At 31.4% G+C, this 23,988-nt stretch overlaps 1 protein-coding gene across 2 annotated transcripts in view; it reads left to right on the top strand.

The window, feature by feature from the left end:
• LOC107451619 (beta-1,4-glucuronyltransferase 1) overlaps positions 1 to 23,988 on the top strand; it is an 80,658-nt gene that overhangs the window by 7,216 nt on the left and 49,454 nt on the right. The window lies entirely within an intron of this gene.

Genomic DNA, 23,988 nt, shown 5'->3' with positions numbered 1-23,988 from the left:
AAATAATTACAAATTTGAAAAAAAATATTTCTTTGGAAGTGTGCCGTGTTTGGAAAATTTTACAGAAAAAAACTCCGATGTTTTATGCTGTATACCATACTTCATTAAAATGATGGATATAATACTTTTCGTTTGTTATGACATAAATTAATACAAAATAATGGCAGAAGTAAAAAAAAACATGTTCAATAAAAATTCTGTGTCAAAGGTTTAACTTATTTTTATATCAGTTAAAACCTTTAAACACGAAACTCTTTTAACTGGTTGTAGGAATGCATCTGTTACGGTTAAAGTAGTAAATCTGGTTATTATTAATATTAATACTAATACTATTATTAATAATAACCGCTTCTTTTGGTCAAAGTGAGAACTATCGCAAATTATTCACTTAAACCGGTTATTATTAATGATGACCAACGAAGTTTGGTCAATGTGATTAAGCTGTTTATATAGTATTGGGACATGGGTGTGCCTCTTTGTTGTATGTGTTACGATTAAAGTGATAAATCCTGTTACTATTAATGCTAACCGGTCAAAAATAATTATAACAGCTTTTTTTGGTCTAAGTGAGAAATAAAAAGGGGTATTTCCGTATCGTAATCTGTGGCAGAATAATCACCAAATGTTGGCAACTTCCGGCCTGTAAGAAACTGAAGAAAAAAAAAAAGAAAAAAAAAACACCACAGTAAGGGACCAACTCGAAGGGTCTAACTCGTAGCCTCCCCCATGAAAACAACTGGATTTTTAAAATTTTTTTTTTTTTTCAGTTTAAAATCAATTTGGCGCCTTGGCGATTGTAGTTGGCGTGGCAGATCACGATACGGAAATATCTTCAATAAAAAGGCGAAAGAATGACATTGACCAAACTTCATTGGTTATTATTAATAATAACCGGTTAATGTAATAAATAAAATTATTCACTTTAACCGGCTTAAATTATTCACTTCAACCGGCTTATTTCGCTGTTATTAAAATTGACCGGTTTATAATAACCAACTATTCACATTTACCTTAAAAGGCGTGTCGGGGTAGAATTCATATTGAAAGTGTTAAATAATGGGTAACTTAAAATATATATTTAAAGCATTTATATTATTTGAACCTGTACAAACAAGGACAAAGGATTATTCTGAATCGAAAATGAATGTTAATCGAAGTGACGCTGAATGTTATTTTGAATGGTTCCCGAAAAAACATTTTACTATTTCACATGAGTGGAAGAATTCAACGTTTCATTTCATTCAAAAGCATCGTTCAAGAAAATTTCAATTTTTATTTAAAAAAGTCGCAGCTTCGAAGTTTTGACATAGACGTTTTTTTTTAAAAAATGTTCTTAAGTTTACATATTTTTTGTTGCTATTTCAAATAACCAATAGTTTTGTTAATTATACTTGAAAATATCTATCTCAGTAATCATTAGATCATTTTATAAATTCTTTAATAGAACATCTGCTTTTAAAAAAAACACAATTATGAATGGCATTGTATGATATGATTCTTTTCATATCCAGATTTTTTACCTCTGAATGTTTCTAAGGAAAATTGGTTAAGCGCAATGAAAGCTATTCAAAAGATCTGCTGTCGTCAAATAATATAGCCTGATAATTTTATAGATTCGACATATTATAAATTTCCAAAACAGTTGTTAATGTTACTGTAATTCATTTACGTCGCACTAGAGCTGCACAATGGGCTATTGGCGACGGTCTGGGAAACATCCCTGAGGATGATCCGAAGACATGCCATCACAATTTGATCCTCTGCATACGAGGTCCAAAACAAAAGTACACGCATCTGGTGGTTACGTTTGACTTGCAATTTCTTCTTAGATGATTCAGTTTTTATTCAGTGCTTAATACGAAAAAATCAGGGGAAATTTTATTAAAGTAGATATCTTGAGCCGTGGTGACTCAAAGGAAAGAGCATTTGCTTTCCAATGAAGTGAACCGGGTTCGTATCTCAGCGGTGGCTGGTCGATACGAATTCCGCATCCGGCCTGCGCCGACCACAGTGCTGACGTAAAATATCCTCAGTAATAGACGGATTATGGGTTGAAGTCCCCTTGTAAAATAATCCTGGAAAGTAACACTAATCCTGGAAAGTTTTCGTGGTTCTCCTCGCCATGTATGCTGAGTAGTTCCATCAAAAAAATCCTACACGAAGGCAAATTTCTCTCAATACTTGACCCAGGAGTTTCCTTGTCTTCTGGATTGGGTTCAACATTACAAGGCTACGGAGTTGAGCATTAGTAGTCGTGAGTTGAAAGATGGCAACACCTCGTTCTGAGTGTTTGACGTGTTTTTTCGAGCTCTTTTGTTTACATTTCAAAATGGTGATTTTTCTAAGTTAAATTAAATTTAATTAGTTTTGAATTGTTTTAAACCCCTTTTCTACAAATTTGCTAACATATGTGATGTGATATTGGGTTTTCTTGGACCTTAATACTTCAATTTGCAAATACGCCAGTCCAACATGGCGACCATCTTGCATTAGTGAAACGCCTACTCAATGTTTTTCAAGATATTTATCTGAACTTTATTTTTGGAATTACCCAACGAGCGAATTCCTGTCCTGGGGAAATACCTGTGATTCGACATTTCTTGTGGAAATTGGTGAGCAGTCATCTTACTTAATTCCGAACTTTATATTTTCATTGCAAGTGCCTTGTGACTACTATTGGATTTGACTATACTGAACACTAATCGTTGCTTACTTTCTGAACTGTTCGTGGGAGTTCTATAGCGCTCTCTAAACTTTTACTCAGGCCCGTACTATGATATGAATAATAATAAGCATTGGATACAAAACTGCCGAAATCCTGTTTGTTCACTAATTATTTGTCTACTGATCTCACGTGACTTGTGTTTGTTTTGATTCTCCGGTCCATCAACTGATCGATTGATACCTTGCTGAATTATTTTCCCAGTTATTGTTAACCGGAAAAATCGAGCTAAGCTTTGCTACCTATCAACTGGATTGCTCACAGACGTTCTACAACTAATTGACTTTGATCACTGTGCTTCGTTGATTTTTACTATTGGCTTTTGGATCTGTCTGTTGAAGCACTACTGGGTTGTCGACTCGTTGGATCTACCTCCGTGCTGCGAGCGTTTATTTTGATTCCGCAGTTCATCATCTGTTGACAATTGAGCTCTACTGGCTACGTGCTGTCTCTCATTAACTGGATTGCTCACTGACGATCTACGTCCCACTGATACTGAACGTTGTACCTCACTGATCTTCATCACTGACTTTTTGTCTTGACTGATGATTCACTATTGATACCCCGACTTCCTGGATCAATCCGCTGTGCTGTGTACATTTCTTTGATATGCTTCCCAGTGTTGAACTCGCTGTAGAATTTACTCCTTGGTAGATTCCATCTGTAACCATCTGTGTCTTCCGTAAGTGTTCATCTAACTGGAACTGATTCTAAACTAGCCTACATTCCCCGGTCCTGTTTTCACCGTCCTCTGTAGAAGCTGTTCTCGGTCTCGGTGATCTTGCTGACTTGAATCTTCTACCTACTTCGAACGCTTTTTCGGTTACTCCTTTGAGGAGCGGATAGAGTTATCGCCTGGACAGAGGAGGTTTTGATCCGGAGATGGGTGATTCTTCATCTGGATCGGATTCTGAGGATGAGCTGCTGGAGCAAGCTAGGGACTTTTCAACGGTCAACCCCGATGTTCTAGATCCCAAGACAGACTTTTTCAAGGAAGCGATTGGTATCCAAAAACAACTCAGTGCTCTCCTGGCAAAGACTAGTAGCAAATTCTCGAAGGATTCAAAGGAACGCATCTTGGATTGCGCTGCTTCTTTTCTTAGCTTAATAAACCAACAGAATGCTATTATTTATGCTTTGAGAGGACAGATACATGAGAGATCTGAGATCGTTAAACAGTTAAAGCCAACTTTTGCTGCGGTGACTGCATCGGGTACTTCCACTCAAGGCATTACTGTGGGACCAACTTTGAAATCTACCTTTTCAGGACGCAAACAAGAGCACGTCCTTCTAATCCACCCTAGGAATCCAGATAGTTCATCCGATGCCACTAGACAGGAGATCACCAATAAGATTAATCCGATTAAACTTAAGATCGGAGTCAAGCGTGTCAATAAGATTAGAAATGGTGGCATTATTGTGCAGGTAAGCGAGGAGGAGGAAATAGAAAAACTGAGAAACGAAATTGAGAAAGGAGACCTGGGAAAGGACTTTACTTGTGGTAAGCCAAAGAAATGGAATCCAAGAATTATACTATATGACGTACAAGAGGAATTTACTAGGGAAGAATTGGTCGAAAAAATTAAGGAGCAAAACCCAGCCCTTGAACACGCAATCATTGACGTTAAATTTCCATTAAGGGCAAAGAATGGTAACCACTGGGTTATCGAAACTGATCCAGATACATTTAGGGCAGTTTTACGATTAGAAAAAATAAACTTGGGTTGGTACAGAATTAGAATAAAGGAATATATACGAGTCATGCAATGTTTTAAGTGTTGCTCTTTTGGCCATATAGCAAAAAACTGCAAAGCAGAAGAGGTATGCGCAAACTGTGGCAGTAAGGGCCACAAGATTGATGATTGCACTGCCAAAAGTAGGTGCATTAATTGTAAACAATCGAATCAGAGATACAACTTAAACCTTCCTTCAAACCATAGCTCACTCTATAAATACTGTGAAACCTACATCTGGGAGAGAGAACAGATTATTAAAAGAATAAATTATGGATAAAGATATTCACAAACTTAAAATAGCTCATATTAATCTTAACCATTCCCACTTTGCTAATGCTCAACACTCCGCAGATTTTATCTCTAAACAGATTGCTGTAAGTTCACTAAATGAACCCTATTTCAACATAGATAATAAAATTACAGAATTTCAGACAGGAATAGATATAATTGCTGGTGATCATAGGCCAAGAGCGGCAATTCTCATAAATCATAAAATAGTTGACTTTTTACCTATTACTATTAAAAGAGACTTAATAATCAGTGAAATTAGAATGCGGGATTTCAACTTTTACTTTGTGAGCATCTATGTTCCCCCTTCGGCGGTGATTGCACCATCACTGGATGAACTCCAAATGCATCTTATGCAACTTCCGACCTTACCAATTGTTATCAATGGAGATTTCAATGCTAAGAGTTACTTGTGGGGGCCCTGTTGAGGATGACAGAGGTCGAGAATTGGTGGAGTTTGTCATCCTAATGGATATGAATATCGAAAATGATTCTAACTCTCCTCCAACCTTTGACTCAATCACTGGCCGAAGCTGGATTGACGTCACACTTACCCGTGGTGACGTCGAGGTAACAGATTGGCAAGTATCTGACGAGGAAACAATGAGTGACCATAGGCTCATAATTATGTCAATAGCTTTGGAAAAAAACACCCTCTCTTGCTTCGAAACACATTAGCTATCATGACTTGGATCTCTTTACATTCTCATCATCCTTTAAGAGACTTGTGATGGAGACGAAAGACACTCTAGCACAGATAACCACTACATCTCAATTGGACGATTTTCTTGAAGATGTAACTCAGAAGATTACCAATATTTGTCATAGCTCAAAAAAGAAAATATGTAAGAGCCATAAAAATAGCCCTAAATGGTGGTCGGTTGACCTCTCCATACAAAGAAAGAAGCTGAGAGCAAGAAGAAGACTTTTTCAAGCTGAAAAGGATCTTCAACTTAGAATTAAGAAACAAATAGAATACAAAAAAGAAAAAGCTATCTATAAAAGAAACATTAAAAAAACGAAAAAGGAAAGACTAAAGAATTATCTTAAAAATATTACAACCCAAGAGTGCTTTGGTCCTGGTTATTCGATAGCCAGAGACAGGTTTAATAGCCATCATGACTTTAAACAGATACATAAATCAGATGGAACTATCACTACCACTAAAAAAACCACAGTTGAAGCTATCCTGGAATATCATTTCCCATTGGACCAACACCCCTCCCCTTTGCTGGAACCTGAAAGTTGTAACAAAGATCAACTATTTACTAAGAATGAAATTACAGTTGTTGTTAATAGTATAAAGAACAATAAAGCTGCAGGTTCCGATAACATCCCCCCTGAAGTCATTAAATCCATATTCTACTTGGAACCAAAATGGTTCATTGAAATCCTTAACAAGTGTCATTCGCTAAATTATTTCCCTACATTATGGAAGAAAGCTAAATTAGTTCTTCTCCCTAAACCTGGAAAGGATTTACACCAACCTGAAAACTATCGTCCCATTTCTCTTCTTCCGGTTTGGGGGAAAGTGTTGGATAAATTAATAACAAATCGATTAATCTTTCACCTTGAATCTAATAACATTCTACATACAGATCAACACGGTTTTCGGAGAGGTAGATCGACTACCACAGCTATGAAGTCCTTACTTGAGAAAACTAAGAAAATAAAGGATAATGAACATCACGCACTGGGTATTTCCCTTGATATCAAAGGTGCTTTTGATAGCGTCCTATGGAACAAAATTATAGAAGAATTGAATTCCTGCAACTGCTCCTATGACTTAGTTAAGTTGATTTCAAGTTTTTTGGACAACAGAAGGATCCTGTTTGATATCCAGAATGAGAAGTTGGAGAGACCTCTAGCAAGAGGAGTCCCACAGGGTTCAAGTCTGGGACCGATCTTATGGCTACTTATAGCGAACACTCTTTTAAATATGAAAAGGGAATCTAATGAGCAAATAATCGCATACGCTGATGACTTCCTTTTACTTCTCAACGGAACATTTCTTGATAGACTTGGACCCCAAGCCACTATGATTTTGACGAAATTTGAAAACTGGGCTACGTCCCACAATCTTCAATTCAGTACCAAGAAAACTGTCGCGATTGTATTTCCTAAAGCCAATCGGGTCTCAAGACGACCAACTATAAAACTCTGTGGGGCTAACATTGCAACGAGGGAAACCATAGATTATTTGGGATTTAGATTGCATTATCAGCTTTCCTGGTTGCCTCACCTTGACTTTATCTATAGCAAAGTTACTAAATTTCAAGCTAAACTAAATAGAATCTCTGGGGTCGACTGGGGGATTGGCCCTGATGTTCGGAAATTCATCTACCTAAACAGCACTCAGAAACTTATCTTATATGGAGCAGAAATTTGGTTTTCCCAACAGGTAAGAATCATTAATAGATTGAAAAAAATGGAAAGAACTTCTTTACTGTCTATCACTAAGGCATACAAGACTGCATCTACTGACTCTCTCCAAGTACTTGCTGGAACAATTCCTCTAGATATGGCAGTAAACATAGAAGCTCAACTTAATAATATTTTTCAACATGAAGAAGAACATATAATCTATAAACCAATACCTACACCTTATATTTATCATCCGGCTGAAGAAATTTTACTTAAATATCAACTGCATTTACCTACTTATAAAGGACTAGAATTATTTACAGATGGATCAAAAATATTAGTTAACAATGAGTTTAAGACAGGATGCGCTTTCGTGGCCTATCTGGAGGGAGAACCTGTTGAAAGAAAAACCTTTCGCATCTCTGATCACGTTTCCGTGTTTAAGGCTGAATTATGGGCCATTCTCCAGTCGATTCGTTGGCTTAAAGAACAAAGAATTACAGACAATATCTCAATTTATACGGATTCCCTGTCTAGCCTGCAAGCTTTGGAAAGCAGCAACTCTAAAGAGTATTTAGTCCACTTAATAAAACAAGAATTCACAAACAATATCGCTTTACATTGGATAAAAGCACATGCAGGCCATAAGGGCAACGAAGAAGCTGATAGGTTAGCCAAATTAGCCTGTGAGAGATCAACGGTCAACCTGTTTGAAGATCCTAGCAGGCGGACTGCAAGAAAAACTTTGGAACGCGAAAAATTGATTGAATGGCAGGAGAGATGGAGTGACAGCTTCACAAAGGGAAGGCACACATTCGAGCTCCTCCCGAAAGTTCAAACGAGGAAAATCATGGGGAATTTCTTTTTAAATCAATTCCTAACTAATCACGGCTGTCATGGACAACATCAAGCCAGGTTTTTTGGGGGAGCTCAGCTGTGCAGTACCTGTCAGCTTGTTGAGGATTGGGAACATATTTTAATCCAGTGTACAAATTTTAAGCACATTAGAGAGAAATTTTTTCATTCAAAAACCACCTACGAGTTTATAAAGCAGCATTGGTCAAACCCTAAAATAAAAAAGGGAATTGAGGAAATAATAAGAAAATTGTTTAGTAACAAGGCACCTCCCTGAATCCTGATGGCCTTTTGCCAGGGCTAAAGAGAATAGAAGGGCTGGTTCACTCCTTTGAAGTATCTCTTGCCGCGCCGATCCTCCGACGTCACTCTAGTGACGTCACTTTGGCGCAAAGCTCGCACTTTTACTTCAAGAACGGAGCGTTTGGCCTTACTAGCTCTAACTAATATTGGATCATTTCTTTTTGCGAGATATTCTAAGACAATTGTTATTTTCTATAATGACTTTCCTCAGTTTTTGCAGTGAATTTACAAGAATTTAAAACTATTATCGAAATGCCAGTTTGCGCGATTGCAACTTGCAAAAATTCTGATATAAAAACAAAAGGAAAAAGTATAATTTTTCGCGTGTTCCCTAAAGTAAATGAACAACTATGTAAAGAATGGATTCCGAAATGACACAGTTAATATAAAACCGCAATACGTTTATTCTGTCGTAAAGAACTTTTATAAAAATTCATTATCTAAATAGAAACCGCCTCGCTACTTCATAAAGAAAGGCAGGTGAAAAGAATTAAAAAATAGATAAAGTCAAAGAAAATTAAAATGTAAGTAAAAAGTATAAATAAAATATATAGTATATTGCTGAAATTCTCCTGATTTCATAACATATTTTTTAATGTAGTTATTCTAAATATTTATGATTTTTTTTAAAAATTATATTCTCTTCAATTTAAATATCTATATATTATATCATCGTGAATTTAAATGTCTATAAACAATTGTAAAATTTCTAATGTCATTATGAACCTAAATTATTATTTTGTTTCAGTAATTAGCGTTTAAGGTTGATGTTTCCTAATGATTAAGTATGAACAAATTGCTATTAACGACATATTTTAAAATCAGGGATTCTAAATTTAACTTAACTTATCTTTATAAAAGAATATGTAGATAAAAAAAGTGTCGATATATGCCTTCATTTTTCTTAATAGTTAAAGTTAAAACTGAACTTTTTAAAATAAAGTATTTATCGTGTCATTTTCACCAACTAGCAAAACATTTTTATAAGTTTAAAATGGTATTTTTTTAATATAATAACCAAGAAAGTTTTTTTTAAACTATGTTTATGAACGGAAATAATGTGTTAATTACGTAAAGTTTGAAGGCTAATAACCAGAAAAAGTCTAACTTATTTTTACAAGAGAAAGATGCAAAGTTACCATATCTTTGCTTGCGATCTCCGAGATCTGTAGACACAGTGACGTCATGAGGAGGGAAATCGTAGCTTCAGCTCTAAGAGCGGAGTGAACTAGCCCTTGTATTCTCTTTAGCCCTGGGAAAAATACACCTAAATCACGGCTTATTAACTTACCTGTTATGGTTTGATTATTACTTGAATTTTCTCTTAAAATGTTTTTTTTGGAGCTTTAGTCTCATGCTTTGTCAATCTCTGCCCTTATGTGATTCCTCATTTTGAAAATTTTAATCACTTGTGTTCCTAGAGTTTTTATATATGGTATATATATGTCCTTTCTGTTTAAAAAATAATAATAATAATAATAATAATTACTGGAATTTGATAACTTTAGTACTGTTGTGCCAGCCATAATTATATTCTGAGTTACAAACATCCTTTATTTTCCATGTGAAATTGTTTCCTTTTATTAACTTTGCACCCCTACTGAAGATGCGACATCAATATCTCTTCTGATTGTTACTGTTTATTTTCTTTGTAGTGTTTGTTTCCTTAGTTTATTTCTAAGTAGCACCGTTTTCTGGATTTCATATTTAATATTCCACCTATTTGTTAAAACTCTAATTTGAAAATTTTGAATATGTTTGCTCATGTAATTGAACTGTTACGCTCACTTCGAACTTTCGGAGTGCCCCCGGATGCCCCCTTACGGGGGCGGGACGGGCTTAAGCTTGTTATTAGTAGTCGTAAACCCAAAAAATTGAGTCAGATGTTCAACGACGGTTATAATATAAAATAAAGTAGATAATTTTACTGCCCTCTTCTCGAATTAAATAAGAAAATCAGCGGGAAATAAATTGATAAAAATTTCTAAAATAATATTCTGTCCTACTTGGGTTTTGAACCTAGTTCCAACTGAACAGAGGATATTCTTGTTTTCTCAATCCTTTTCCAGTACATCGTAGTTACTGTATAAATGTTTTTTTTTTTAAAAAACAATTTAGACACTACTCAAACAATAAATTAAATTTTAGAATTCAGAGCCTTTTATCCTACAAAACCTTTTATGCGAATAAATTTTGTTGTTGTTGTAATATTTACTGATTTAGAACAAATGCCCCAAAGTGTGCTTCGTTAATTATAGTGCAAAATTACCGCGAGAATTTCTGGGTAGAATTCAATGAAACATATTTGGCATAAATTATATGTGCGATCCAGAAAATAAACTATTTCGAAAACTTAAACCTATTATGCAATAAGAATGTAATATTAATTCCTTTAAAACTACAGTAGTTTTTAATGAATTTTTAAAGCGATTTTTAGAAAAAAATTCTTTAAAAACTGATAATCTCTATACTTTTCAGAGATCTGATTCGTTTGTATTGCGAAAATCGAATGCTTTAATCCAGTAGTTTTTTAAATTATGAGTTTCCAAGTCCTGAATTGCTGACATCAAAACTATATATATATATATATATATATATATATATATATATATAAGTTCAAAATGAAGAATAAAACAAAGAAAAATAATAAACATATGAAAAAAAGGGGTGGGAAATAATAAGTAAAAAAACAACAAACAACATTTTATTAAAAAAAAAAAAAAAAGTGAAATGTTAATTAAAAAACCGGAAAAAAAGCCGGGAAAAAAAAGATATAATCTTTTCTTCAGCCCACACAATTATATCCGCAATTATATTCAAATGTTACTTATTGTTTTTCTTAACTTTCTTAGTGTTTTCTTGTATTTATTTATTATATATATATGCATTTTACAACTTCACATTAAACTTCTGTTGTGCGTCTGAATACTGACATTTAGAACAAAATTAAGGTTTAGAATTGCCTCGGAGAAATTTGAATTGTTAACAATGACTTAAACAAAAAGTTTAATTCTAACTGACAAATACTATATTATAATTTTAACTTTTTCTATGACTATACTAATTTTCTTACTCTTTTCTTTGTTTTTTATACATTTTATATTTTTGTGATAAAATAAAAAACTTATAGTTGTTCTGCTTCTGAACACTGATGAAAACACAAAATGATGGGCTTCATCAACAATAAAAAAAAAACGTTTATTTCACAAATTCTATATTATTAGGGTGGCGCCCTTCAGAGAATTAAAAATACAAAATTATCTTCATGGAAGCCGATGCTTTACATCCGACGTTGAGTGGCAGACTACTATTTCATATTATTTTACAACACATGGCTTTAGCCCTCTGGTGGGAAAGACTTTAAAACAAAACTTACAACAGTTACTTTTCTCAACAACTGAAATTTAGAATAGTGTGATTAAGCAAAATATGTGAACTGTTAGCAATTTCAAATTAATATTGAAATGTTCAGGTTTAGAATTTTCTGCAGTGAAAAGTTTTCGGAACTTCAGTATTCAAAAAAGTATACAAAAGCTAGACGTTAAGAACGTATCCAATGAGCGAGCAAAGCGAGCAATCCGAAAAGGACTGCGAAAGCAGTTCCGGGGGTTGACGAGCGCCAGCGAGCAGGGGGCGAAGCCTCCTTGTTTAAAAATATATTACTAAGTACAGGGGTCTGTTTAGAAGAAATTTGGGTCCGTTAACGGACCCTTCACAAAATATCTTTTCATAAAAACGGACCCTTCACAAAATATTTTAACTTAAAAACGGACCCTTCACAAAATTTTTTCACTTGACAACGGACCCTTCACAAAATAATTTATCTTTTAATCGGACCCTTTACAAATTTGTTTATCTTCATTATTGTTTTGTTAATGGAATAAACCCTTCCCAGGAAGGGGGTGGGGAGAAAGACATGCAAGCGAACTAAATTTTGTTTTCGGCAGACGCTTCTTCCTTTATTCGTCCGAAATGAATATTCTGCGTTCAGCAGTATAGGCTAAATACCAAACATTTATATGTTTAATCGCTAATTTAGTAGCTGCAATTGCTGTTTATTTTTTAAAATTTAATTTCTTTAACTATAATTTTACAGTGTTGAGCATAATCTTGTATGTCTTTACAATTTAAAAACTCCTTGAAAAATTTTTTGCAATAACGGACCCTATTTGCCCAAATTCACAAAAGCGGACCCTGATTGAAAGAATGTGACTTAACGTTTATTTTATATTCGCAAATTACGAGAAATTTTTTCACAATTTTATAAAAACGGACCTTTCACAAAATGTCTGGACAGACCCCTGAAGTAAGACATCAGACATAATAAAGTTTATGCTATGCTTTTTGAGGGGTTAAATGACAAACGAGTTTATTTGAAAAAATAAATGTTATTTAATGTTATTATGTTATTTCTCCATGTTATTAAAATACTTGATTGGCTCTAAATAACGAAATATGATGCTTTGATTTGTCTATAGTACATTATTCTGTTTCTTAGTAGGGGAGTGACCTAATGTAGTTTCAATTATTACCTTTTCGATTATAATCATTACTATATTTTATTGTTATTACCACTTCTTAGAAGTCGTAGTTATTAGAATCAATAACACTGCTATTTTGGGCATTAACTCAACGAATTTTTCTTAATAAATTGCTTGAGGCAATAAAACAATAACAAAAATTTCCAATTACTTTCTTTTCAGCAGAATGTCGTCTGCGAAAATTATATGCATCGTGCAACTACAATTTCGCAATAAAAAAAAAGTTTTGATATGAATTCTTTACGATATCTTAACCATTATATAGTTCATCTAAAGGTATCTTAAAAGATACTCGTCGCTTTTTTTCCCTCTCCTCTTAAAATTGTATTGTACCTTTCTTTTATTCGAACTTTTTTTTTCTTCACTCCTAACAGATTTGATTCGTGTCTTTAATTTTGATTCGTTTGGAAAGATGAATGTAAAAGATGTCACAGAGCGCATGCGTGATTCGTCCAATTATGGAAATTAATTAAGTTACTTTAATTTTCTCGTTGAAATATTTTGTTATTGAATGGTAGGGGAAGATTGATTGTGATGGATTTGATTTATTTGCAAATGAAAAGGAGGCAAGATAATCTTGGAGTTCTGATAGCTTTCTAGAAAATCTTTTATTAATCAATCATTTATGGAATATTTTGTATCATTATACTCATTAAAATTCTATTGGAACAAGTTCGGGGAAATGGAGTTAAGTAGCCAGGTCTTAAATGCAAATTTTTTAAGTAATTTTTATTTTATAAGTTTTTTAAAATTTGATGTTGAAAAATACGGCAAATATTTTCATTGTCTAAGTTTAAGCGCTAAGATTTCTTAAATAGTTTGGTTGCTGTGATTATTGATTTTTTTGGTTATCATAGTTTATTTTCTTGTTTGTCATTATTTAGTTAACATCAATATTTTTTTAATAAATCATTTCTACGATATTTTAAGCCATAACGCACAAACTTACCCCACATAGCGATAATCTTTGAAAAAATGTATAATAAGGTACGTACAAATATTTAAATATTTTCTCTCTTGTAAAATTACCAAAATATATGTCAAAAATAATTTTTATACCAAAAAAAAAAATTACAAAAAGTTTATTTTTTACAATTAGTGCCTTTTTTTGGAAATGTATATTATAACATCTATACTAATAAAACATAATGTTTAGATATATGTTTGTGAATATGTTTGTACCTGATAAAAATCTACAATTCTGAACCAATCTGTACCAATTTTGGCGCAAATAAGTTCGAAGACACGACTAATTTGTCTATTTTGAAATTCTTTTTGACAACAGGTTTGTGTGTTCCATCCCCAAAAAAGATATTTCCATAGTATTTGATAAATTATAAATAAAATGAGTGATTTTAACGATTGCAGTTTTAATAAATCAAAAATTAGTTATATCGGAGATTTTTATGAAGAATATATCTCAGTTTTCCTTTGTTGGGTTATCACAAGTAAAATCAACGTTAAAAATTAAGCAACTTTTGGAAAAGATGCCACCGAAATTGTTTTAAAAGGCACCTGAAACCAAGAAACTTAAACCGAAGTCTATGAGGTATATGAAACCATGTGTTTCATATATTAATTTTTCGCTTTTAAAACGTGTTTCAATAAGCTTAAATAAAGAACTCAACAGGAACTTATAAAATTAATTTGAAGTTTTTAACTGGGAAAATCGTGGTTAATTCTGAATATCACAGGTTAAATCTTACTGAACGCATAGTTACTCGTTCTTTCGGTGAGTAGATCTCTTTTAGTCACATTATTGTTAATCTATTAGTATGAAGCCAATCGGAATATGCAACAAACAAAAAAAAATATAATGGTTTCGTATTAGATATCATGAATGTGAAGTATGATGATACTTTTAAGTCTTAAGGTTTGTAAAAAACATTACCACAGTATCTATGTTAGGAACTTATATTGGTGTTAAAAGTTTTCATTACCATGGCAATTATAATGGCATTATTAGTAGTATTTAGTACCTCATTTAATTAAGCAACACTGATGACAAAAATAGTTTTTTTTTTACTTATGTTAAAAATTTATGTTTTTATGGATGTTTTTATTATTACGCGGCAATTAAGAGGGTCTCTATTAGATTTTAATCTTCACTTTTTTCTTAAAAATACGGTGATTGGAAAACTGAATGTATGTTATGTATAACTAAAACTATGTTTAGCTTTAAAGTTTTCTTTCAAAAAAAAAAGTTCGTTTTTTATTTTTTATATTTTGCTTTTGTATAAAATCTTTTGTTTTTATAGGCATTTTCATGATAGCTCTGCATATTTAATAGACATTATCTCTTTTAATGTTTCACGGATAATTTTTTTTCGCCGGAAAATATTTTTAGCATCAAAGTTTTGTTTTACGAATTAAGAGCACATTTTTTTTTCATTCTTCAACTTTACAACTTTAGTTTTTTTAATAGCTATTAGTCAGCTTTTTTATCTTAAATATTCTAAATGTAATATCTAATAATATCTAATATAATATCTAAAGATAATATCTAATTATCTTTATTATCCTAAGCATTTCTATTAAAAGTTTTTTTTCCCGTTACCCCATACAGATAATAAGTTTTGATTATTTTTCAATAACGACTAAACTTTTTCTCTATAAAAAATAATATTTACCACTGATTTTTTTAAAAAAAAAATTTTGCTATTCGGTCAATTTTTTTTGGCCGAATATTCGGTATTCGGTTAAATCATTATTCGTTACATCCCTAATAGAACTATTTAAATATTGAAAGGAAAATGCATTATAAGTCAAGATTTATGATTTAAATTATCAAAACTATAAAAAAAGGGCAAATAATCTGACGTTATATGAAAATTACGAAAGTAATATAAATATTGTTTTAAGTTTCAAAGAAATCTATTGAAAATTGAAAGAATATTATTACGCAATTTGAAGTTTAAGAAGGCTTATATATTATATTATATTATATTATATTATATTATATTATATTATATTATATTATATTATATTATATTATATTATATTATATTATATTACATTACATTACATTACATTACATTACACTATACTATACTATACTATACTATACTATACTATATTATATTATATTATATTATATTCCTATCAATATTAAGTAATAATTTCTTATCTGAATAAACTAGTAAATCATTATTAAACATTTTTTCTTCATGAATTTAAAGAGCCGTTTTAGACTTATTGGATCATCGACTTTATGTAAATCTGATCTAAATTATAACAAGAAACAGCTGCGTTTGTAAGTTCTCCTTAATAGGTTTAGAATTTCACTGTGCATTAGTGATTCATAATAATTTCCTTTCCTCCTTTTAATGCTGAATCAACAAAGTTTCACTTCTCTATTTATTTTTGGCACACAGTATTCTGCCCTTAATTTGTTTGTATACATCAATATTTTATAAACTGAAATACATTGTCCTATTGTTAAATCTCTAAAAAAGAAACAGACAACTCTTTATGATAGAAAAAAATGTTGGAAAGAAAAGCATAATTTTAAAGCAATTCTGTTAAGCACTCCCTAATATCTCCATTTTTCATGTGTATTCAATTAAGCCTATTTTAATAAAATATGCGCAATTTAAAATTTAAGCAAGGAAATCTGGTCCTTCAGAAAAGTTTTAAAATCTTCTATAATTGTTTTGTTCAAAAATCTATAACTTGCAAAATTTCTAGAATTCATAGAAGTTTACTTTCTATGCCGTTTAGTATGTAATTTAAAAAATTATGAAAATAGTTCGATTAAAATCAACGCAACTAAAACAAATAAATTCGAAATTATTTTTAGGTGTTTTTATGTAGATCTGATAAAAAAAAATCGTTATAATATAACTATTCTCAGCAAATGATTTTAAATAAGATCTTTTTTTGAGATATACTTTCATTTTTTAAAATTAAAATGATCAAGTTTTATAATTATTTTATTTAAAATTACTGCAAATTTTTATTCGAATCAAAATGTCAATTGATTCGACGAAATTCTTTTTGTCTTAAAAAGAAAAAATGGCCACCCGTTCTTTTTATGAAACATGGTACAGTTGACAAATTAATTAAGTTAACGAATGATCATTTAAGGAAATGAATTAACTTTAATAACTTTTAGTCTTATCATCGGTTAATCGTGTACTAAGATTTAATCTTAATGATACGAAGATGACATCTTAAATGCGTTAAATAATCGATGCTGGTAATACGGTTTTTTTTTAAATTTTTTTTTTTAATAATAGGAATGTTAATTTTATTGAATAAACAGTGACCTTCAAACAGAGGCTTACAGTGCCGTGACCTTCAAACAGAGACTTACAATGCTGAGTGGGAATGCTTAAGGCAAACTTTTTGGTTGCTTGCCCTTTAACAGAGGGGTATAAACGCTGGAAAGGGCAAATAAATAGCTCTTTAAGCTTTAAAAAAAAAAAAAAAAAAAAAAAAAAAATTAGAAAGAGCTCGCATACCTTAGGAAAATTTGTTACAAAAAATTTCAATTCTTAATTTTAATTTCATTCTTTTTTCTGTACATTTAATCAGACCTTGTTTTTGTAAGTTTTTTCCTCCCAACTTGATCCTTTTCTTTAGTATTTTGATACTCAAAAACTAAACGTGTTTAAAATTCAAATTATATTCATCCTAAAATACTTTTTGAGTCAATTTTTTACAGTCATGCAAAAATCTGCGTTACATATTTTCTAACATTTAAAAACTAAATTATCTTATTTAATCCTATTCTCAATAAATAAAAATCACTATGACGCGTAATGTTTTAATACCACAACCTTTAACTGAGTGAAGAATAAAATCTACTTTCAAAGATTCTTTCTACGTCTGCCTTCCATATTAGCATACTATTTGAAAACCGTTACATGGTTGTTAAATGTTTTGATTCCATTAAAATTCTTTATTATTTCTCGCTCTTTCCGTCAAAACGATCGAATGCGAAAGACTAAGAAAAAAGAGCCTTGGCAATATATAGCTTATACATGAATTCCCTTTAGCTTTCCTTGGTGAAAAGTATTCTAATGTATACATAACACTCGTACTTTTGATTTTTTGATGGATGGAGGTGTTCTGTGGGGCCCGGCATCCTCCGAGCCGTTTTCGAAATTAATTATTTAGTAAAACTATGTGTGTTAAAAATGAAGATTAATTTATATTTTGATGGAGCTTCCCATTTTCAAAAATAAAAGAGTTTTGTTATTTATCATAATTAATTCTTCATTAAACAGTTTACTGGGTTGGCGACTAAAATGCAACTATTTGTAACTATTTTCGGTATAAGGCAACTATGACAACTTTTTTTTTACCTGAAAAGGTTAAAAGGGCAACTATTATCAGGAAAAGGAGACTATAGGGAGACTTATCTGTACTCCTAGTGATGTTTTTTTAGCATAAATTGGGTTGAAAACTTGCGGCCTGCAAGAGCTTCTGAACACACTGAATTTTTTTCTTAAACAATAAAAAAAACTTTGAAAATTTTAAATGGCAAATATGAGTCATCACTTTTTAATTTGTACAATTTGCACAGATTCCATTGTAAGTCTATTCGTTTCTCGATCGCCTTTTTAGTGGTTATTGCTGCAAAATTGCTAAGTGATTTTAAGTGATAGTGACTGCTAAAATGATTTTTAAAAAAAGCCCATTTTTAATACGATATTATATGCGTGAATTTAAAAGGGAAATTTTTTTAGAAAAAGTATGTTTTTTTAATGAAAAGGTATTTTTTTGAATGAATTCTAGTAATTATTTTTCTGCAAATATACTAAATGTTTTGATATATGAACTTAGTGCTAGAACATTTACGTTTATATAAAAATTATTTAGCCACCGACTTGACTAAATGGATCTATGACAATTAAATCAAATATGACTATATGACAATTAAATACTTTAATGAAATTTTAGTCATATTTTTTTTGAATTTTTGTTCTTATTTAGGCAACTATTGTCATAGTTTTCAGCAACTGGCTTGAAACATTTTTGCTCATTATAAAATTAATAACAAAAATTTTTGTTTTGTTTTATTTGTTGCTTGAAATTATCTTATGGTGAACGACCTTTAAAGTTGTGCCCAAAATTCACACCATTTATTTCAGAGATATGTTAAAAAATATAAAACATGGAAATAGCTCCAATTTTTTACCAGTGCCGGTTATTTTTGTAACTGAATGGTTACATTTGGCCATTTTGGAATTATAAAAGATAAAAGAGTCGAAGTTAAAAGAAAAAAAAAATTAAACAAAACTTTTTTCGTAGAGTCTTCTTATTTTAATAATTTTCGGACTTAATTAATTGAGAATCTACGTTAATCCTTGAAGAACAAATAAATTATAAAATAAGCTGAAACATATGAGGATATGATTTACGTCCAAAACATTTCCTCCAGATTTATTCTTGGAGTAAAGAAAACTACAAGGCTGATAGGAGATGATACTATACTATCTTTGAAAAAAAAAAAAAGAATAATTCGCATGATTATCTTCGTTTGAGGAACGTATAACAATGTCGTAACTTTTCAAGTGAATTAATTAGTTCTTCGTGAATTGAAATATGTATTAGATTATATGTATAGAAATATGATTAGCATTTTCCTTTCTTTTGTGTTGATTTTATTTTTAACTTCCTGTAAAAAGTAGCCCATCATAAAAAGGTATTGAAATTAAATTGAATTTTGCTGTCAGTAGTTTTTGAACTCTTATTTACGAGTAGGGTTTATGACTATACTTATTCGTTGGAGATGACCAGATGGCTTTATTATGCAAGTATTCAGTGGTGCATGAAACAGAAAAAGTCACTGATGTTTTCTTTCATTATTCTGATGCATATGCTTGTAAACTAAGAACTATAAAAAAAAAATTTCCATTATTTTGATTGAGTTTTAAAAAAAATTGTTTTTGTTTCACACCACGCTCGAAAGTGCAGTTCCTCCAATTCTTTTTATTTATAATCATGCGTTATAATCATAAGAAGAAGATTGAAATAATGCTTTACATAATTGTACTTGGTATGAAAAATTTGCTCTAGAAAGAAATGGAATATTTTGTCATTCCAGTGTTTTTTTTTTTTTTTTTTTTGATATTTAATAAGTTCGGCGTTTAAAATTTTATAAGCTGTTATGATTTTGCAGAAAATTGTTTTTTCAAAAAAAATGTTTATTTTTTTAAACTGAGAGCTTCTAGATTGCCTTGCTTATGAAGTACCTCGATTGCTTCCTTGGTTTAAATTAGAATACCAATGAAAATAATAATAAAGAGAAACTTTCATATTTAATGTTTTAAAAAAAATAATTTTTAACTAGAAATCCATATTGATGCAAATATTTCTTAAATTCACGAATCGTGTTATTTTTCTCTTATTTGTCTTAAAGGTCGGTGAACTTTTAAAGTTATTTATTAATCAAACTTTAACTGACTGCAGATGATTAAAATATTTATCAACAAATTTTTTGGCAACTTTAATCCTGTTCTTTCATATCCTTGCTTGATGACATAAAATTCTTTTTCAAGAGAATAGGGCTAATAAATTCATTACTTTAAAAAAGAGCTATTCCTTAACTTAGTGACTGGCGTAGTATAGTCATTTCTAGCTCTTGTACCAATAGCTCTAAATCATTTCTAGCTCTACATACAAAGTTAAGCGTATGCATTTGGAAACTCCAAACAGTTCTTGAGAGCCATAATGACTCAGGGGATAGAGCGCTCGCCTCCCAATGAGGTTAACCCGGTTCGAATCCCAACGATGGCTGGTCGAATACGAATACCACAACCCTGCTCGCACCAACCACAATGCTGACGTAAAATATTCTTAATGATAGACGGATCATGGGTTAGAGTTTTGCTGTTAGGCTGACAGTAGGAAGTTTTCGTGGTTTTCCTCCAACCAACCACAATGCTGACATTTTATATTCTCAGTGGTAGACGGATCATGGGTCACAGTCCCCTTGCCGTCAGGCTACCGTAGCAGGTTTTCATGGTTTTCCTCGTCATGTAACGCAAAGCAAATCTGTATTTGTTCTATCAAAAAATCTTCCACTAAGTCAAATTTCTCCCATTACTTGATTCAGGCGTTCCCTTGTTCCCTGGATTGCGTTCAAAACTACGAGGCTACGGAGTTGAACATTAGCAGTCGTAAACTCCAAAATTGGATTGGCTGTTCGACAACTATTATATAATAAGTTCTTGGAAACCACACCAGATGGCAGGATGCGAGATAGCTAAAAGAATGTGATCTCTTTGGAAGGCAATGGATGATTCAAGAGAGAACAGTGAAAATTAATTTTTTTATTTATCTTAAGAGTATACAGTGTTATTTTATATCTTCTTATAAATGGAGATTGAATATTCAGTTTTTCCATGTTTAAAATTATATTGATAAAATATACAACACAAAAGCGTATGCCATCATACGAGGGCCCTCATTTTCGACTATACACAACAAAAATTTCCAAAAATAAATTAATGTATCACAATACTGAGATACTAAAAGGGTTTCTGCCGTATCTAAATATTTTTTATTTACTCGAAAGAAAAATTCATGCATTGAGAGGGTTAATTTTATGACTTTACAGCTGAATATTGCCTAACCAATTTTGAAATGAAATCCTGACTTTATGTAATCAGGGGTCTGTTAACGGACCCTTCACAAAGTATTTTTTCATAAAAACGGACCCTTCACAAAATAATTTATCTTTTTATCAGACCCTTCACAAATTTGTTTGGCTTCATTATTGTTTTGTTAATCGAATAAACTCTTCCCAGCGCAGAAAACAAGAAAGACAGATGTAAACGAACTAAGTTTTGTCTTCAGCAAACACTTCTTCCTTTATTCATCCGAAGTGAATATTCTGCTTTCAGGCAGTATAGGCTAAATACCAAATATTTGTATGTTACATCTCTAATTTAGTAGCAGTAAGAGCTGTTTATTTTTGAAAATTAAATTTTTTTAATTATAAATTTACAGTGTTGAGCATAATCTTGAATCTATTTACAATTTAAAAACTCCTTGAAAAAGTTTTTTTGCAATAACAGGACCCTATTTGCACAAATTCACAAAAGCAGGACCCTGGTTGAAAGAATTTGACATAACGTTTATTTTATATTCACAAATTACCAGTAATTTTTTCACAATTTTGCAAAAACGGACCTTTCACAAAATGTCTGGACAGACTCCTGGTAATTTGGTAAACTTCCGGATGTTGTAGATGAAATCATTCTTCAGATACTCTGCTCTCAACTTATGTTTTATTATTTATCTTGCAAACATTTTTTTATGTATAAAATTGAAGAAAAATATAGTTCAGGCTAGATATTGATATTCTGAAAAACATAAATCAGAAATCTTTTTTAATGTTCGACAGTTCTGTCAATAAATTTCTTTTTTCCACCATCTTCTTTTTCCTTTAGTTCAATGTACGTGAATTTGTATTCTACTGTTATGAAGTCTCCTCCTTATGTTCTCTCTCTCTACTCCAATTTTATGAAGCCGGAAGCGACAGGTCCAACGATCGATATTTCTGACCCAAAGAATTATTTGTTTTTCCTACTTTTTTTTCTCCCTTTCCTACAATAAAAGTTCGTTTTTCTCGATAAATTTATGATTTATTTGCTGTTTTGTTAAATCAATCAAAGTTTTGATGGTCAATTTTAAAAATTTTCTTACGCTATTATTAATTAACTGTGTTAAAAATTACGAATTTGAGGTAAATAAAGAACTTAGTGGAGTTAAGTTTAAAGCGACATAGTTGAAAACTGCTTTATTAAACTTATTCTTTTTTTTTTTTTAACTCTGTAACCAGGGATCTGTTCAGACATTTTGTGAAAGGTCCGTTTTTATAAAATTGTGAAAAAATTACTCGTAATTCTGAATATAAAATAAACGTTAAGTGAAATTCTTTCAACCAGGGTCCTGCTTTTGTGAATTTGTGCAAATAGGGTCCTGTTATTGCAAAAATTTTTTTCAAGGAGTTTTTAAATTGTAAAGAGATACAAGATTATGGTCAACACTGTAAAATTATAATTAAAAAAATTAAATTTTTAAAAAATAAACAGCAATTGCTGCTGCTAAATTAGAGATGCAACATGCAAATATTTGGTATTTAGCCTCTACTGTTGAACGCAGAATATTCATTTCGGACGAATAAAGGAAGAAGCATCTGACAAAGACAAAACTTAGTTCGTTTACATCTATCTTTCTTTCCCCCCACCCCCTGGTAAGGGTTTATTCGATTAACAAAACAACAATAAAGATGAACAAATTTGTGAAGGGTCCGATTAAAAGATAAATTATTTTGTGAAGGGTCCGTTTTTAAGTTAAAATATTTTGTGAAGGACCCGTTTTTATGAAAACATATTTTGTGAAGGGTCCGTTAACGGACCCAAATTTCTTCTAAACAGACCCCTGGTAACATTTATTAATTTTATCAAGTCCTTAAATATAACGGAATTCTGTAGATGTAGGTACTGAATGACAATCTTCGAGTATTCTTGGAATAGAAAAAGGTTTCAATTGTATTTTAGAAGTTATATTTGGTGTTTAAGAAAAGTTGGCAACAATTAGTTGGATAAGTAACCTTAGAAAATCTGCCCTTTGGCTGCAAATTAAAACGCCCAAAAGTTGGAACATTGTAATGCGATTTATTTAAATGAGTCTTAGGAATGTATTGATTCTGCGAACAGGAAAACTTAGAAATGAATCAATCTTAATTTCCTGTGTCGCGGTTCGTCAGGGGGTAGAACGCTCGCCTCTCAATGAGATGACCCGGGTTCGAATTCCAACGTTAAATAAAAAACACACACACACACACACACACACACACACACACATATATATATATATATATATATATATATATATATATATATATATATATATATATATAGATGGATGAACTATTCAAACTTTTTTTGAGATATCAAAATCCAAATACATATACGTTTTTCCTGGTAATATAACTGGTTTGATATTATTGTTTCTATAGCGTAGTTTTAACATTTATATCAAATGAGCTCTAAACTTTTGTTATTTGTTACAAAATCTAACAGAAAAAAAACAGCATTGTTTTCATTTCAAAGCAAATTTTTACTCTTAATACTAAAATTCCCTCTTAATACTTTGACTTCACACATTTTTTCTGACTGTTGGCTCAAAGTATTCGTGAATTGTATTTTTGTTTATAATT

The sequence above is a fragment of the Parasteatoda tepidariorum genome, chromosome 7 (assembly GCF_982258835.1).
Source record: "Parasteatoda tepidariorum strain Cologne lab strain chromosome 7, Ptep-v5.0, whole genome shotgun sequence".
Lineage (NCBI taxonomy): Eukaryota > Metazoa > Arthropoda > Arachnida > Araneae > Theridiidae > Parasteatoda > Parasteatoda tepidariorum.
Note: the sequence above shows the minus strand (reverse complement) of the source record. Positions and strands in the feature narration are given on the sequence as shown.